Raw genomic sequence first — 19,879 nt, forward strand, 5'->3', positions numbered from 1 at the left:
TATTCTTCTTAGGTCAAATATTGCGGTATGTTGGTTGGTGCATCATGGCAATATGGCATCATCATTATTTCTAATGCAGTTTCCTTTCGGTTATATCTCTACAGCCTTCAGCTACCTGTTGTTGTATACAGACAAACACAGAACTGTTTTATAGAGATCCCCCGCAAATTCTAACTAACTACTTTTGGTATAGGTAGTCATTGTCACGTCACAAAAATGAGTAATAATGGTAATCAATAACACGTGTTAATCCCTTGATAATGAGAACCTTGATGTTGCTATTAATACGTCTAATCATCAAAATTTCTAAGCTATTAATCTTTATTTATGTTAGGTTTCGAATAACAATTCTAATGTGAAAGTAATTCTTTTCGTTACGTTGCCACGCCTAAACCGCGGACCTATTTTAATTAATTTTGTCATAAGTTAATTTGCACCACTAGTCAGACATACTTTTTAGGGGCTTTTGATTTGAATGACTGAAGTGACTCTCCCATTGATTTTGTAGTGTTGGGTTCCAACACTAAAATTCATTAATTCTTTCATTCGTTCGGTCTTGTGACGTTTGTATTTGAACGCCATCGCGCCCAGTAGCGTTTCGTACTCCGGCCATTACACTTGTGATTGTGCTGTATTATCTTAAACTTTGCAGACCTGGCAATAAACTAAATTAGTGAAACACGGCCTTTAAATCATCAACAACAACAACTCCGCTGCCCTACATATAGCTTAGGCTCGGTTTACACCAAGGCGGATCATAGTGAAGAAATGTTTTGAACAACCGATCAGGATGTCATTCAAATTGAATGAAATTGACAGAATGAAAACTGATTGGTTATTCAAAACATATTTGCGCTCCGTTCCGTCTTGGTGGAAACCGGGCTAAGGGAAACTATAACGCGTTTAGTTCCGGAGCTCAATTTATTAATAAATAACTTAATCGAATTTTCCGAGAACCGGAAAAAATTTTTGGTCACAAAAAAATCTGGAAAGTTTTATATTAACGAAGATGAATGCATCCTTTTTCTCGCTACAATATAAATATTCCACTCATTCATAACTCTATCATGACATTGAACTGTTGAACTGTTTACACACCATACAAATACTGTTATGAAATGGTGTGGCGATGGTGGATCGCTCGTTAGTCATCCTATCAACACCACGTGTATAAGTACATGCGCACATGTTGCCTATAATACGTAGTAGCTAGCTAGCGATTCGTCCCGGTTAATGTATAATTAACGAGTGCAATATAATATTAAAAATCTATACTAATATTATAAAGCTGAAGAGTTTGTTTGTTTACTTGAACGCGCTAATCTCTAGAACTACTGGTCCTATTTGAATAATTCTTTCAGTGTTAGATAGCCCATTTATCGAGGAAGGCTATAGGCTATACAACATTACGCTACGATCAATAGGAGCAGAGGAACAATGAAAAATGTTGCGAAAACGGGTTTTCACGCGTACGAAGTCGCGGGCACAGCTAGTAATGAATATTCTTAGACAAGCACTTCACTGTCCAACCTTAGTGTTGATACTGTGATGTCTGTTGTCATATTTCAACGAATTTTCACAGAACAATAATTCTATTGATGAAGAAAAGTGCATTCAAAACTGTACTGTAAAAGATCCAATCTCACAGAAATACAGAACGACTTGTTTTATATTATGTAGAGATACTATAGCATACTTTAATTAATAATTATTACGTACAAAAACAACTAGTGACAGGTGTAGACTGAACGACGCGGATTTTGTTCCATAGACAGTTAGACACGTTTCTAAATAAATAATTAATTGATAGAAAAAACCCGCAGTTACATACTCGTAAACTAAGCAGCAGCTTATAAAATCGCGTCGTAAAATACCACTTATTGCAAGTACTTACATAAATGCCAGTGCGTAGAACCATTTGTTATACACGCTTGGTACGAAATATCAATTCGCAGGAAAATCAGCTTTATGCGCTTTGGGATAGAAGGATACGGAATATCCCTGACATAATATTGGGACCCCTATTCCGTGATCCGGGTCAAGGTTGTTAGATTATTCAGACTTATAATGTAATTTTTATTATAATTTTAATGAAATCGTATTTTCTTGGAATTGTCACAAACTGCATAATTTTGATTTAATTAAAAGCTACTCATTTGATTTAACATTTTACATTGATCAAAATATATTTTAATATAATATTATATAATTATACATTTGAATATTTTTATTTAATTATTATTGTAATTTTAAATAACGGAAGTAATTTGAGTATTTGTGGCAAATAATATTATTTTAAAAAGTTGCTCATTTGACTAAAATCAACCATTCGTTCGTCAAAGTGGATAGTCGAAAGTTGATAAAATAGTTAGTTCTCTTCGAGCGCTCGAGCAGTACGGTCCAATGAGCAACTAATGCCGTGATTATGTCCGTTGTGAAGTTGTGATGTGATGTGAAGTGATAATAATTGTAATATTGAGACACTATTGCAATAAACTGTATTACTGTGGAAAGTGCTGGCAGTTTCATTTATCTACGTGGAATTTAACAACTTCAGAAGTGGGACGAACACGTCGTGCTGTTCGGTACAGGTTTGTTTAAATAAAAAACCGAAAATTTAAGGTAAGTCACTTTTTATTACTATTGTGAAAAACAATTAGTTTACAGTATCTTTCTTTTGTGTGACCCATGCAAACCATGGTAAAATATCCTTTTAGAAAATTGATCGTATTAAAATTTATATTATATTCAATATAGACAAGGTCACTATAGTATATTAGTAAGAGTGTAACTAAGTAACATATTATTATAAAATACTCGAGTGGATTTAGCTGACTTTGGTTTCCCATAATTCAGGTAGAAATAAATGTCGTTGTTACGTAAATCAATGAAATAATTAAAACCACATCATGCTTGATTAGTTTAATTAACACATAATACATAGTAATTATTTTTATACATATAACAGGCGCTGAAATAAATTAATAGCAAGTGATATTCTTGCTTCGGATTTATTTGCTTACATACTTCAGATACTAACTGTATTTTATTTTACAGTTTACTCGGTCATTGTTTAATTACAATGCCAAGCGAGAGACAGTCACGAGATCCGCAGCGGCGCACGACGCCAAGGCGGCGATCGCGGTCCGTTGCAGACCGGCGGCGGTCCCGTTCCGTTGCGAAGAGAAGAACGCGGCCCAACTCCAGTCGGCGGTCGCGGCCCACCTCGAGTCGGCGGACGCGGCCCACCTCAAGTCGGCGGACGCGGCCCGCCTCGAGCCGGCGCTCGCGGCCCACCTCAAGTCGGCGGTCGCGATCTCCCGTTACGCCGCGATCGAGGTCTCCAGCAAGACGGAGGTCCCGCTCCAAGATAAGGCGCCGATCTCCTCTCAGCGGCAGCAGGCGCACTCGGCATCGCAGCAGAGCATCGCACCGGTTGGAGACACCCAGACCGGAGCACCGATCCCGATCAAAGTCAAGGTCAGACTCAACTTCTTTATCTAAAAGACGTCGTGCTAATACACCTAGGGAATATAGATCGAGACGATCCGATTCTAAAATTGTTTCTCAATCGGAAGGTCATAATAAGGGATCTAGTGTTACTGGCATGCATGATCGTAGAGTAAATAGTCCAGTTAATCTTGGTAGTGTAAACAAATGTAATAAAGAAAGTGAAGGCACACCCAATGAAAAAGACAAAAATAATATTCAGCCGGAAGTACCCTTATCATCTTCAAACAATATAAATGATGGATTTTTAGATAATTTCGGTAAAATTTTGCAAGCCATCTCAACTGCAAATCCGCATAATAGAGAAAAGTTTGTTTCCATTAATGTCGTGCCAGAATTTGATCCTAAAGTTAAAAATCAGACCATTGTAACTTGGTTAAATAAAGTTAACGAATGCGCGGAAATTTACGGATGGGATGGCAAGCAAACGGCTCATTATGCATTACCTAAACTAATGGGTACGGCCAAACGGTGGTACGAGGGTCAACCAACAGTAATGCATACCTGGGAAGAATGGCAGGAAAAACTCAGGTCAGCTTTCCCGGTTTATGAAAACTTTGGGCGTTTGCTTACCGATATGCTCAACATAAGGGCCAAGTTCGGAGATGATTTGGAGGAATACTACTATGAAAAGTTAATAGCGTTAAACCGATGTGGTATTAATGGTAAAAATGCAATTGACTGTATTGTTTTTGGAATCGATGATAGGTCAGTCCGATATGGTGCTGAAGCTGTAGGTTTTGAAAACACAGACAAACTATTAGGATATCTAAGAAGCGTAAAACACGAAAAATTTGATAAAACAAAAAGGTTAACACGACCAACAAGTGATACTAATCGTAAACCAGCAAAATTAGAGTTTAACAATAGGCAGCCTAAATGTTTTAACTGTCATGAAATAGGGCATACGTTTAATAATTGCAAGAAACCCATCGTTAAATGTCAAAAGTGCTCAAGATTAGGTCACAATGATCCAAATTGTTCAAGGGAAGTCTGGAAAGACAAGTTAGAAGTTAAATCATTATGACTAGTTCATTCCGAGACCTTAATGGATGACAAATTTAAAAAGAAGGTTATTATTCATGGTTCAGAGCTTAAGTGTTATATAGATTTTGGTAGTCAGTGCACGTTGATTAGAGAATCCATTGCCAAGAAAATCTTTAATTATAACGATTGGAGATTTACAAGTTTGCCTTGCTTACGAGGGTTTGGCAACTCTCTCATCCAACCTGTAGGCGCGTATACGACTGATTTAATAATAGATAACATAAAAATAAATGTGGAATTGATAATAGTACCGGATCGTTTCCTCAGTTACGACATGTTAATTGGTCAAACTGTGACTGAACAACCATTTATTGAAGTGCACAAGGATGACAAACAGCTAATAATCAGATCTAAACATTCAATTACTGAAAAACGTATTGTTTTGACAATATGCGGAACCATTAACTTATTTGGAGATGCTATGATTAAAGTTAAAACCGATTGTGACATCACGGGAGAATTATGTATTGAGGATAGTCATAGGGCTAGATATAAAGTAGTCGGCGGAAGGATAAAAATTAGAAATGGCATAGGTTACATTCAAATAGTCAATTATAAACAACTTTTGCTTCAATATCAGGCCGATCAGGTTATAGCTCGAGGGATAATGTATTCAGGGAATTCAAACCAAAACGTTTGCTTTAACATCAATAAAATAAGTAGCGATAACAAACCATTTGAATTGCAGGATTTAAATATTGGTGAAAATCTAAATGAGAATCAAAAATATGAATTATTGAATTTAGTCAATGAGTATAGGGATTGTTTTTCACAAAATTTAAATGAACTAGGCTGTACTATTACTTCAATGGACATTGAGCTAAAGGATTCTAACCCGGTTGTTTATCGTCCATATCGTCTTAGTCATGCCGAAAGAGCCGAGGTTAGGTTAATGACGGACGAACTTCTACAAAATAATATTATTAGGGAAAGTTCTTCACCATACGCATCCCCAATAATATTAGTTAAAAAGAAAACTGGCGAAAAACGCCTATGCGTGGATTATCGAGGGTTAAACAATAAAACAGTAAAACAACATTACCCCATCCCACGCATTGAAGATCAGATAGACAGACTAGCGGGTAATAATTACTTTAGTACGTTAGATCTTGCATCTGGCTATTACCAGATACCAATCAGCGAAGAATCAAAACCCAAAACGGCATTCGTGACTCCGGACGGTCAATTTGAATTTAATAGGATGCCGTTCGGGCTTGCCAACGCCCCTGCGGTATTCCAAAGAGCAATCAATATGGTATTGGGTAACTCACGATTCGATTCAGCTCTAGCATATATGGACGATATTCTAGTTCCGTCAGAATCTTTTGATCAGGGGTTGGAGAGGTTACGCACAATTTTCGAGAAAATTCGCAATTCAGGTCTAACTTTAAAACCACAAAAATGTTATTTTTTCAAAAAGCAAGTCGATTACTTGGGTTTTGAGGTCTCCGGAGCTGGAATTAAGCCAGGTGCACGAAAGGTAGAATCTGTTAGCAACTTTCCCACTCCAAAAGACGTTCATAACGTTAGGCAGATAGTTGGACTAGCCAGTTTCTTTAGAAAATTCATAAAAGACTTTGCACAGATTACCAAGCCTCTAACAAAATTATTAAAAAAGAATGCTGTCTGGGAATGGGGCGTGGAACAAGAAAGCGCATTTACTGAAATTAAAAATAAATTAGCTTCTAGGCCTGTACTTGCTTTATTTGATCCGACCGCTGAGACTCAAATTCACACAGACGCGAGCAAACATGGAATAGGTGGCGTACTGCTGCAAAAACAGAATGATTCTAGTTTCAAACCAATAGCTTACTATAGCAGACAAACTTCTCCCGAAGAATCACACTACTCGTCTTATGAATTGGAGACATTAGCGGTTATAGCTTCATTAATGAGATTTAGGCCATATGTTCTGGGATCAAAGTTTACTATAGTTACCGACTGCAACTCACTGAGGGCAACCTTTCAAAAGAAAGACATGATACCCCGTGTTGCAAGATGGTGGAGTTTAATTCAGGAATATGATTGTGATGTCATATATAGGCCAGGACAAAATATGGTTCACGTTGACGCGCTGAGTAGGAACCCAATATCTGATAGAATAGGTATTATAGAGACTATTGAAGCTTTTGATGTTATGAGCATTGAGAATGATTGGCTAGAGACGGTGCAATCGAATGATTCAGAATTAAAACGTATCAAAGACATTTTGTCAGATCCCCAATATGACGACATCATAGATATAAAAAAGAATTTTACATTAAAAGGCGGGAGGATTTACAGAAATACTGATGAAGGGTTAAGATGGGTGGTACCGAAGGGATGTCGTTGGCAAATTCTACAAAAGAACCACGATCAGATAGGACATTTCGGTTTTGAAAAAACATTCGATAGAATTAAACAACACTATTGGTTTACAAAAATGAGAAAATTCATAAAAAAGTATATCAATTCTTGCCTTGAGTGTGCCCACAATAAAATGCCTGCAGGCAAAAAGGAAGGTTATCTTCACCCCATACCTAAGATTTCTACGCCCTTCCATACTGTCCATATCGATCACGTTGGTCCATTTGTGAGTAGTAAACGTAAAAACACATACATTTTAGTAATTATAGATGCATATACTAAATTCATAGTTTTAAAAGCAGTCAAAAATACAAAATCAAATACGAGCATAGCAGTTCTAAGAGATTATTTTGGTACATTTGGTTTACCGACACGTTTAATTAGCGATCGTGGAACTTCTTTTACTAGCGCAAAATTTAAGAAATTCATCGAAGAATTGGGAATTAGACACATTCAGAACGCAGTTGCCTCTCCACGAGCCAATGGTCAAGTGGAGAGGTATAACCGCACTATATTAGATTCTTTAGCTGCACAAAATCATGGCAATGATGAAAGATTATGGGATGATAGACTTTTACAAGTTCAGTGGGGCTTAAATAATACGATTAATAAAGGAACGGGGAAATCACCGTCAGAAATTTTATTTGGGCTAAAACTTACCAATTTAAACGAAGGCCATATTGTACCTGAAATTGAATCTGATCTAATAAATGATGGTGTAATTAATGAAGATAATGTAGACAAGGGTAATAATAGTGGAAGTAACAATGATCAATCCAATGTAACAGTTAACCCAGATGTTTTACCATCTGAAGATAATAATACTGAAAGTAATCTTGCACCTAACAGTCTAATAACAGAAAACCCAATTGCTACCGAAATAGATATTGCTAAGGTTAGGTTAGAAGCGGATAAATTTATTTCACAATCTCAAGAAAAACAAAAACTATATTTTGACAAAAAGAGAAAACAACCAAGAAAATATAATGTAGGAGATCTAGTAAGAATCGAAAAAGTAGTGCACAGTGTAGGTAAAAGTAGGAAATTGTTGCCTAAGGTTTCAGGTCCTTTTAAGATTACAAAAGTGCTAGAAAATGACAGATATGAGGTGCGTGATACACCTATTACAAAAAAGAAGGGTAAAAATGTTTACACTGGAGTTTATGCTGTTGACAAAATATTCCCATGGTTGTGTTTTAAGGATAAAGTAAATGATTCCAATTCGGATAGTAATAATGACAGCGATAGTAGTGAATAGCGTAATAAATAAGTTTGTATTGATTTTGCATGTACCTATGCCTTCACGAGTTGGGTAATAAAGCACATTGTCATTTATTATTGTATTCGCAAAGTGCGATTAGCGCGAAGTGCGCTGTATAAGGTTTATGTATTATGAAATGACAGTGTACTATGCAAAATGTATATTGGAAATGATTATGATTATATTAATATTTAATAGTATGAGTGTATATATAGCGCAAGGTGCGCTACGCGCAAAGTGCGCTACGCGCAAAGTGCGCTACACGCAAAGTGCGTTACGCGCAAAGTGCGCTACGCGCAAAGTGCGCTACGCGCAAAGTGCGCTACGCGCAAAGTGCGCTAAGAAGCACAAAGTGTGCAAGACTGAGGTACTCAAACGCAAAGTGCGTTAAGCGCAACGTGCGCAATCTAGTTTAAATGTTTGTAATGTACAATTTACTTATTGGTTGAGTAGTGATAATTTGCTATGAATGTTTTGTTAATTTGTTTTAAATCTGCTGTTCACGAGGACGTGAACCTATATCAGGATGGACGAGCTGTTAGATTATTCAGACTTATAATGTTATTTTTATTATAATTTTAATGAAATCGTATTTTCTTGGAATTGTCACAAACTGCATAATTTTGATTTAATTAAAAGCTACTCATTTGATTTAACATTTTACATTGATCAAAATATATTTTAATATAATATTATATAATTATACATTTGAATATTTTTATTTAATTATTATTGTAATTTTAAATAACGGAAGTAATTTGAGTATTTGTGGCAAATAATATTATTTTAAAAAGTTGCTCATTTGACTAAAATCAACCATTCGTTCGTCAAAGTGGATAGTCGAAAGTTGATAAAATAGTTAGTTCTCTTCGAGCGCTCGAGCAGTACGGTCCAATGAGCAACTAATGCCGTGATTATGTCCGTTGTGAAGTTGTGATGTGATGTGAAGTGATAATAATTGTAATATTGAGACACTATTGCAATAAACTGTATTACTGTGGAAAGTGCTGGCAGTTTCATTTATCTACGTGGAATTTAACAAGGTCTATGTGCGGAAGGACATCCTCCCATTGTTCAGGGAAGTAATGTTAATAGGAACGCAATAGAGATGTAATTTCTGGGGAAAATTTAAGACATGAAATGGGAGCTTTATTCATTCTGGTGGAACAATTGAAAGTAGCAGTTATAATGAAAACATATTGATGCTGCCTGATTTTATAACAACTTCATAATAACTTTAAAAAATATGATAACTAATACATTGATTAGTCATAACAAAAATAACATTACTAGCTTTTCCCGCGACTTCAGCCGCGTGAATTACGATCTGTCACAGAAAGTCACCCTTCCATAAACCGGGAAAATCCATCTGTTTTTCCTAGAATTTCAAACTTTCTCTATACCAAATTTAACCTAAATCCGTTCAGTAGTTAAAGCGTGAAAGAGTAAAAACATTAATTCTTACATCCTAACCTAACAAACTTTAAAATTTTAATTTTAGTAGGATATGATAGAATATTTGTTATTTTCGGCTCTATCTTATACTTTTTTGTTGCATTATCGCACTTATATCTATCTTCATAAGATGCCAGTTTGAAATATAGTTCCGCTTGTTCAGCCGTGTATTCCATTTTATTTTAATTTAAAGCCAGTGTAGCAGTTAACCCCAATATGTTAGGAAGCAGTTAATTATATAAAATGCAACATTTAACCAATTAGTATGACTCTACGTGAAACGGACTAGTTATTTTTATTGACTGTTAAATTCTTTCGAATAAGTAATCAATGTTTCCTATATTGTGCAATTTTATAAATTAACTAAGTTTTTTTTAGGTTTTAATTTCAATATTCCGGCTTAAAAGATATATTTAACGAAACAGTTACTAAATAAAAAAGAAAACAACTTGTGTACCAAGAACACATAGAAAATGATTCTTTTAATATCTCTGCTAGATTTTAACACCTACCAGTGTTTAATCTAAAAATATTTTTTATCTAAACTTTAGACAAAAAAAAAATCGTACGCCGTACGAGGTCATTAAGATTAAATGAGTTGTTCTATATTAGGGACATAAACAGAAATCATATGAATTTGAATTGCAAATGTCGTATTTGCTAATTTTAAAGTAGGTACACAATGATATTAATGTTTTTATATAATATCATTGTAGGTACACCTTTTTTTTATCTAACCAGACAATAACATTTTACTTTGTTTAAATTTAACCACATGGGTTGTTGTTCCACGTGGTGTAACGTAATAACATTGTTATTAATGGTTTACTATGTGAACAAGTAGTTTCTGTATAAACTTTGTGATCCATTGAAAGATGCGAGTCGAAAAAGATGTAAACTGAATAAATATTTTTCATTTTCATATAATTGATGTGTTAATTTCAGTATCTTTTTTTTTAAGGTTCTTTTTGTTTTGTTTACGTTACTTTTCATCTTACGACATCTACGGGAAGAGAGGAGCTGGTCCTGGTGCCCCTATTCTGCTCTGCCGGAGCACGCCTAAGTTTGCGTCCCTGGCTTTCAAAGTAACTTCTTTTCAAATTCAAAATTCAAAATATTTTATTCAGTACATAGGCCCTTTCTAGGGCACTTAAACATGTCCCAAATATAGCTTGCATATGGACTGGTGCTGAGAAGAAGTGGCGGAAGAAACTCAGTCACCTTTGTCAGCCTCTTTTTCAATAAAATACAGTAATTTATAGTTTACATGACACGCAATAAGTGCGAGCTAGGCAGGTATAATCCACACACTCTTGTCATTTAAATAATCGTTTACTTTATAGTATCCTTTTTTCATAAGGACTTTCTTAACCTTTACATCTTTAGCATAGCTTTCACTGGAGGCATGCCCTAGCTTCAGTAGATGTTTACAAACAAACTAGAAGTAGGTCAATAAGCGCGCCGGGTCGCTGCGCCGCACTGCTCGCTGAAGCCCTTTATTATTGTACCTAGAGTAGTCAAAGTAGCTTCTTCACATCTTAGAGTAGCTCCCACTGGAGGCATGCCCTAGCTTCAGTAGATGTTTACAAACAAACTGGAAGTAGGTCAATAGGCGCGCCGGGTCGCTGCGCCGCACTGCTCGCTGTAGCCCTTCGTTATTATACCTAGAGTATTCAAAGTAGCTTCTTCACATCTTTAGCGTAGCTTCCACTGGAGGCATGCCCTAGCTTCAGTAGATGTTTACAAACAAACTGGAAGTAGGTCAATAGGCGCGCCGGAGTGCTCTCTGTAGCCCTTTATTATTTTACCTAGAGTAGTCAAAGTAGCTTCTTCACATCTTTAGCGTAGCTTCCACTGGAGGCATGCCCTAGCTTCAGTAGATGTTTACAAACAAACTGGAAGTAGGTCAATAGGCGCCGGGTCGCTGCGCCGGATTGCTCGTTGGAGCCCTTCGTTGATTGTATGTTATTGAATACTTTGTATGTTGTTGGATGGTATTTGTATGATATTTATATGATGTGCGCGGGTGGTTTTACTTTTACGCAGTATTTCTGGAGTGAGTCATCTCATCAGTTCAAGCAATGAAATAAGGTTGATGGTTTTATTTAACTCCACTTACCGCGTATACAAAAAAGTTTTGGTAAAAAAAGAATTTAGTGGCCTAATAAAGATCCGCGTTCTTGACCTGACGTAGAGAGAATAATAAAGGGTTTGGGCCCGCCTTTCGCTCATATGGCGACCCTAAATACACACCATTTGCGAAAGAGATGTACCGAGCCCTATGTAGCCAAACCATACATGTACGTATCAGACCCCATCGTTCGGGTCAAGGTCTCTGCAAACTTTGCAGCTTTGTTTTTGTCTTATTTAGTTGAGCTCACATAGTTTTCAACAGTGTTTGTGAAGTTTCTAGCTTGCACACAAGTATGGATAACTGCGTCAGCTATGCGAGCTTAGCTAAACTAGCTTAGCTCTTGGTCTGTAACCCACATTACGATTGTGGAAAAGGAATAGTATCATAGAAATCACTATTTGTGAAAGAGATAGACTTACAGAGCCATAGATGTGCGTATAAGGTCAAGGTCTTTGCAAACTGTGCAGCTCGTATGTTTTTTTTTTGTGTTATGTTGGCTTTGACGCATGTGCCTATGTTTACGTTGTGTGGGCAAAAAGTCTGTAATGTAGTTTTAATTTAAATTAGTGTTCGATGCATTATCCTTAGTATAGTAAACATAATTCCAAATATGAAATAGAGAATAGATGAAAAATTGCATTAGGAAGCTGCGGGCAGAAAGCTGTAGGTACTTAAGAAATTAAATTCCATCAATTAGTTGGCTTAGTTGCACCACCTTACTTTAGTCATAACTATAATAATAACCGGTGTTTTTTGTATTGAGTTTGGCACATTTTTGACGTTTGTTAGTTAAAGTAAGATGGTATAACTCAACCTTAGTTGTTTTGTTAAATACACAGGCGTTCACAAACATTTGGTTGACAGTTGTTCCAATTTTACTTGCATTTCACGCATTTCGACCAGTATTTCGGGCGTTTTCAAGGCGAGAGTGAATAGGGCAGATATGTACCATCCTAGACTGCATCCCACTTAACATCAGGTGCTATTGTGGTCAAATATCTGCCTTGTTATGCATAAAAAAATATTAAAGAAAAATAAACGTGAAATTGGTCTTGGTATAATGACCATGGTTTTTAAGTTTGTGTGCAGTTGGTCCAATGTCGAGTGTCACACTGTCAACCCAGTTACCTTATCTCTGCCACAGGCACGTGCCACCAGCCTACCGGGAAAACTACGAGGTTGGATTGACCGCAGTGTGTTTCTTAATTACTTGTGGCTTTGCGTTGGTAAAAATATGTATTGTTCCTGCATTTTAATTGAAGAAAATCGCATTCACATCTGAATATTAATTACAACAACAGGAAAGAGTTAGTGTGAAACCTAAAAGACGAAAGATTTTATCCCAAAAATCAAGCTTTGTCGCGATAACTCATATCATGTTTTTTTATAATACGTTTTTTTTAGTGAGCCTTTCTGTGAAAGAGTTTAATTTACGTGGGTGAAAGTCGTCGGCAAAAGCTTGTTGCTATATGAACCGCATTCCATAACTATTTCAGAAGAATTTGGTCTACCACAGTATCTGTGTCAGCAGGTTCTACAGCAGAAAAAATGCATCTATCCAATTCAAAAATAGCAGTAGTAGTTTTGCGGCTTCATTCGATAAAGGTGTACGCCCACTCGCCTGTTAGCCCGTAACGGGCTGACGGACAAAATTGAATTAGCACTGGTTAGGTTAACGGGATCTGCATGTGGTTCGATGATACAGAGTACAGATGACAGCACAGGTTAAATATTTTTGTTGCAAATTCGCTACTATTTACAACTACATAAGCAAATTATGTATTATATGTTGCAAGGGAGCAAGGCAAGCTATATTGAGACGTGTAAAGCCCTGAAAAAGGCCTACATAATATTACTAATAAATAATTTGAATAAGATCCTATGGTGTATACCAGGGGTAGCCAATACTTTTGACCTGTGAGGTCTACTTATGCTCGAAAATATTTCTTGCGGTCGACAGCAAGGCACAGTTTAGATGAGTGAAATAAAACATTTTTCATTTTCAATCATTCTGTTCAGTTTATTTAACTATCGCGGGCTACCAAAATCGTTACGAGGGGGCGGTATACACAATTTTTCGGGGGTGTAAGCTTTCGAATCATGTTGAATTCGCTCTAAGTGTGCCTCCATCATCTTTAGTCATTTGAATTTTATTGGTTACAGCTTACAGCATTTCGGCCATTCTAAAATATTGTCGCTATAAAAATCAAGTCTCTACATGGCTTTCGCTTAAAGCTAGCAGTAAAGTAGAAAACTGGAAATCAGTAAACTCTAAAATTGACGGGACATTTATAAAACGTGTTTAGTTAGTTAATAACTACGTATAAATATGGTAACTAACTTCAGTTACTTCTAGATCTCTTCGATTACGCTGAGGGTACACCCACGTGATAGCGATAGAGTATGATTGATTTTTCTCGTAGTAATGTCGATGTTTTTTTCCTCATAAATATAGTATGAGCTTCGTCGTCTCAATGTGAACACCATAACGCCATGGCTCACAATCACAAACAAACGTTACACCAAGGCCGACGGGTAAACAGTAAACCGGCACGTTCCATCCAACTGACATTGAATTATGGCCGCTGTACAAGCCATACCATGTTGTATGGGAATTGATTACCATGAGGAATTGGTCTGGCGTTCTGGATCTTACGCACATGTTTATTCCTTAATTTAGTGGTCAATGCATGAGGCGAATTTAATGCCATAAAGACTGTATAGTTTACAGTGTGCACACAACTATGAAAAACTACGTTAGCTAGTTTATAAAACTAATTTAGCTCTTGGTCTGAATAGATCGGTCAATCTGAATTTTCCTGAGTATTTTGCTCAGATACTTCGCTTGGTTTTTGTCGCAGTCATTTTAGCCAAATGGCGTTTATTTTTACGACATTTTTAAAGTTAATCGAGGCGGATACCGTCTTCAAAGGGTTTTGGCAAAATTCCAACCGAAATAAGGCGCAAATGTGGACGCGGGAAAATTTGAAATTTTCGTTATACAACGGTGTGACGTAACGCCCCCGAATGCCAGGTGAAACTGATGCCAAGTTCGGAAATTTATACATACTTAGTCATTATACAGGCAGAATATCAAGCTATACATTGGTGTCTTATGTAGTTGTGATAGAGTGGCTTTTTGCAACAGCAATGGAATCTTGACTGTACTTTAGTCTCCCGTCCGCATATAAAATTTATAAGGGGTGATTTGCTTGTCAAAAGTTTTCACCTTGATTTTTCTTCCTCGTTTCAATATTTTTTGGCATAGAATCGGAAAACCTTCAATATCCTCTATTCCTGATATTAACCATTGAATTTAAATTCACTGTATTAAGCTGTAGTAATGTGGGCACTCAGGGGGAACTGAAACGTAAGATATTATTGGCTAAAACAAATGACATCCACGTTGTGTTCTAAAATGCAAGTGGGTTTGGGCCCAACGCGGAGTCTGCCTAAAACTATAGATCTCATTAGTTCAGTATTCAAGCGAACTCAAATAGAGCAACTATGCTACAAGTTTTTGATCAGATATTATGACCGGCCGATCGAGTTTTAACATTTGACGTAACTCTCGAAGTACTTAGGGATCTGGATTATGAAACAAGTCAATTTAATACAAATCATTTTTAGCACCGTTTGAACATTAAAGAGCATGTATTAATAGTCACCCATTTTCAGAATTAAGTTCTTATCGACCTTAAGTCTGAAAATGGGAGACTACTAATACATGGTCTACATACAATCCAACTTTAAAGTTGGATTCAATTAAGAGTAGACTTATGATGTTATGCTTGTGACCGATTTATAACTTCAAACTTTGCTTGACTTATTAGGACTTGTAGACTACAATTAACAGCAGATTGGGTACGTTTAAATTGAGGAATCAAATTGATTGAGATTAGAACTTAGGTTACGTTGGTCGTTTCGGAAAGGAACAGGTCTATTCACACCTTACATTCTCATTGCTACCACTCCTGTAGCCTGTTTAACCACCAATAAAACCCAAATAGTGAATGCCAAGTTTTGAAAAGAAAAGTAGGTATCATTCAAAATGCTCTGTCAAGTGACGCGTAACATTGGTGTCCATCTGGTGGCAAGAAAAAGCCTTTAGGTATTTTACGAATTACCGTTACATCTACTTATTATGAGTTCTTCTGCCATAAGCCATTTGAATAATAAATTGAATTGCAAATAAGGCAATGTAGCATTATTTACCCTCAAGTCCCAAGTAATTTCTATTGGTTTATGTTAATTACACTGTCGCTGAAACAAAGCATCCGCCAATTTGCTCTTGGGTGATCGCCAGAGTGCGGACATGGAATAGAAATGTCTTAATTTTGGTTTCATTAAGCGACATTTGCCGTATTTGTATGCTGTCTAGCTAAAAGTTAAGCTAGTGGGCGTATTTGAAAGAATTATTGAGCTTTTTATTCGAAATAGGCGGGCATATACACGAGTATTCTAGGAGATACCTATATGATGGCACAGTAAAATTCATAACACTCATTTATTTATGCACAAAGGCTTTTAAAAAGCACTTTTACACGTCCCAGTATAAACCCTACCACTGCTTCAGGACAATAAATGGGCCAGTGCTGAGAAGAAGCAGCGCAAGAAACTCAGTCACTATTGTTATTTAATTTGTTTGTGCTTCTGTATAAAGTTTTCGCTGAGTTCTTATGATACTCTACAACGAAATAATTAATTCATAATGTGTTTTGTTTTGTGCGACACCTGAATATAATTAATATTTACATTATTATTTGCTACGAGACAAACACGTGTGTTCCACGTTTGGCTACACTCAGCTTTTGATTGTCTAACCTCTAGAAATAAATTATTAATTACATAAAACATCAGTGCCAATTTGAGACTTATTTGTCATACAGATATGTCTTCGTTGAATGGCAAATAGAATTGTCATTATTGTTGGGGACATGAGCATATGCTACTTATTCTCAGAGTCATGCAGCCTTCAGCATGAAGGAAGAACTACAAAATGATTGATGTCAAAGTCAATTAATTGTAGAGGAGTTGTAATGGCTATGCTCACGTGACATTGGCAAAAGTGGAAACACAATAGCCATAGAGGAGAAGAAGAAGAAGAAGAATGTGGTAGTCTGTGGTAGTTTGATGTTGAGTCAACGGAACGCACGTTTTTATATTTTTGTTAGTGTTTATTGAAGAATCCAATAAATAGGTGGAGCTAGTTATTTCCCACAACACAATAGGAGTATTGTTCAAAATGACATTTGAACTTTCCCTATTGCTATGTTTGAATTGAATACCATTTAACTGACTCGAATTTTAATTCGGAGTCGTATTTTGGAAGCATTCGAATTCTAATTCGCGTTCGAAATTACGAGTGGGCTTTATTATCGGTCATCCTTTGTTTTAGCGTCCACAACACGATGCTAGCACATATTGTGACGTCACTGATTGTCTTTGTCATCGGCCAGAAGGCCACAGGCAGAGTAATTATAGAGCGGGGTGCAACGACCTCGGGCGAGATGTGTTACATAAACACATTTCACTTCGCGGTGCGCGCGCGCCGGTTAAAGGGCAGTGCCTGTTTGGGCACTTCCTTACGCATTAACTATTATGTATAAATACAACACATTTTATTATTATCAAAAATATTTAATGATGTCACTGAGGTTATAAAGATGGCACCAAAATAAACGACCAAGGCAAACCGCAATGTTTTTGTTTGACTCAAAAGTCATTACACACATGTCATTGTATTTTATTTTAGCGCACAGATTATATATTTCGCAATTTGCTTTGAATTTAACTATACTCAACATCAAATAAACCGCACCTTCCGCGACGCGAACTTTAACGATTTTCTTCTGACACAATCATGGTGCCCCAACAATATTGGTGTTATTTGAAAGCCCAATAAATATCCTTAAAGAAAAACACATTTAATTTCTTAATAAATGATTAACATATACCATAAATGTGACTTGAAAAAATACCTCACTTTGGGCCCACCTATGGGATCAATTAGACCAATTTTTATGGTTATAAAACCAAATAATGATCTCACGTGTCCTCTTTAACAGATGGATAGCGATTAATCCCAACTTAACAGTTTTATAGCCATAAAATTTGGCTCTAGCGTAACTACCTATTTTTTGAAGAAGTGACTCTGGATCCTTCTAAAGACACATTTTTGGGGTAAAAACCTTTCCTTTAATGAAATGAAGGTTAGAACTAGGCTTTCAAATGGTACCAATATTGGTGGGAAGTGGGGAAGCATATGTTTGAAAATGCTTGTCGCGGGAGGTGCGATTTATTTGATGTCGAGTGTATTATTTAGTCACATGATTGAAGAAGAAGATGTTCCATATGGTTCATTTTGGAGATTCGCTATACAATTTGAAATTACCCTCCCCAATCTGTCGGGCCAGGGTGAGGAGTGTAGGGGAGTATAGGCCAAGTCCTTCATTTACCTAGTTTGGTACCATACCATGGTAGTTTGGAGAGGGTCGTGCTCCTGCAGTGGGGATTTAATGACCACTGGGTCTAGATATGTGCCTACTTTTTGTTTACGTTCACGGAGCGATGTTACTCCACACAAAAAACGCCGGAGCTAAGGCCTTTTGACCAGTAGCGGCGTAAGGGGGGGGGGGGGGGGGACCGGTGGGGGCGGTCCGCCCCTGGTGCCAAGCATTAGGGGGTGACACAAGTCGCGCAGATTAGTACTCACTGGCGCATCTGCATGGCAAATTTGCGGCATTCTGCGGTCTATGTCATGGATACTGGATACGGGGGGGTGCAATTGTCTTTCAATCTTTGAATCGGTAGGTAACCCCACAAAACCTGGGGGTGCCTTAGGACTTATGACGGGGGGGAGGGGGTTGATCGCCCCGGGTGCCAACCCATGCTACGCCGCCACTGCTTTTGACATTACAACTGTTACATTTTGCCACTTGTCTATGTGGAGCTGATGTTATCAAACTGTAGAGTCGCTCGATGGTTCTAAAGGCATCAAACGCCATTTAAAACTAAACCCGTTTTAAAAGCGGACAAAAACGACGGTTAAGCAAACGTCCCCGAGCAAGGTCTTGAGCATATAATAGTAGTCTTTGGTCTTGAGTTTGCAAATAATTAGCATTTTTCCGGCACTTAATGGTCGGAAGTTGTGATTCATGACAATTGTGATGCCAAACGGACCGGTTTACGTTTTGTTGCTTTAATAGATAGACAGACGACAGATATAAGGCAAACACTGTGTGATCTAATGTAGTGGCGATAGATACTATTTTACAACAAAAATACGTAGTGTCGCTGTACGTCTAGGGTTGCCAGGTCCAAAAACACAAAAGCCGGACTCGGTGCTTAATTTGACCGGACATGTTACTCTAAAAGCCGGACACGCCTTTTTTGCAATGGTTCATACTCATAGGTACTATCAACTATCATCTTCGAATCGGTAGCCCAACATTCTGGTACGCTCATGTGTACTGGGCGCGGCAGCCACATAAAAAGCCTAACAGAAGCCGGACAGGCCGGACAAGATAATTTTTGGCCGAACAAGTCTCTTAAAAGCCAAACATGTTTATTTTGCGGTGATTCTGCCTATGTCATTTAAGATAACTTAATCTTTTCTTATCTCACAAGTGTTTGAAGTGTCGAAGTCATTGACTATTGTCTCAGACTCGTATCATACTTAAATGATTTTTTCTTTTGGTGATTACTACGAAATCATAATCCATTTCCCCATCAAAATCAGTATTCTAGCAATCTAGCTAAATGTCAGAGTGCCAACCTTTATTAAAGTCAATGTTTTCGATGTCGATAGGTTTAGTTCTTCTGATTATTACAATCTACTTATTATTACTAGGCTGTTACTGGTAATATATCAGTGATTTAATATCAATGAAGGCTAGCCATTATTTCCGGCTGTGGACTATAATAGAGAAGCGTTGGATAATCACAAAATTATAGGTCTCATAACTAGAGCAAATGTTATTAGGTAATCACGGCGCTGACCTAACACAAGAGATCGACAACTTTCTAATAACGCTTTGCATCTATATCTTTAAAAGCGAAAGGTCACTGACTGACTGACTGACTGACTGACTCACTGATTCATCACGAAATCTCAGGAACTACAA

Source organism: Ostrinia nubilalis, chromosome 22, assembly GCF_963855985.1.
Source record: "Ostrinia nubilalis chromosome 22, ilOstNubi1.1, whole genome shotgun sequence".
In the NCBI taxonomy this organism is placed as follows: Eukaryota; Metazoa; Arthropoda; class Insecta; order Lepidoptera; family Crambidae; genus Ostrinia; species Ostrinia nubilalis.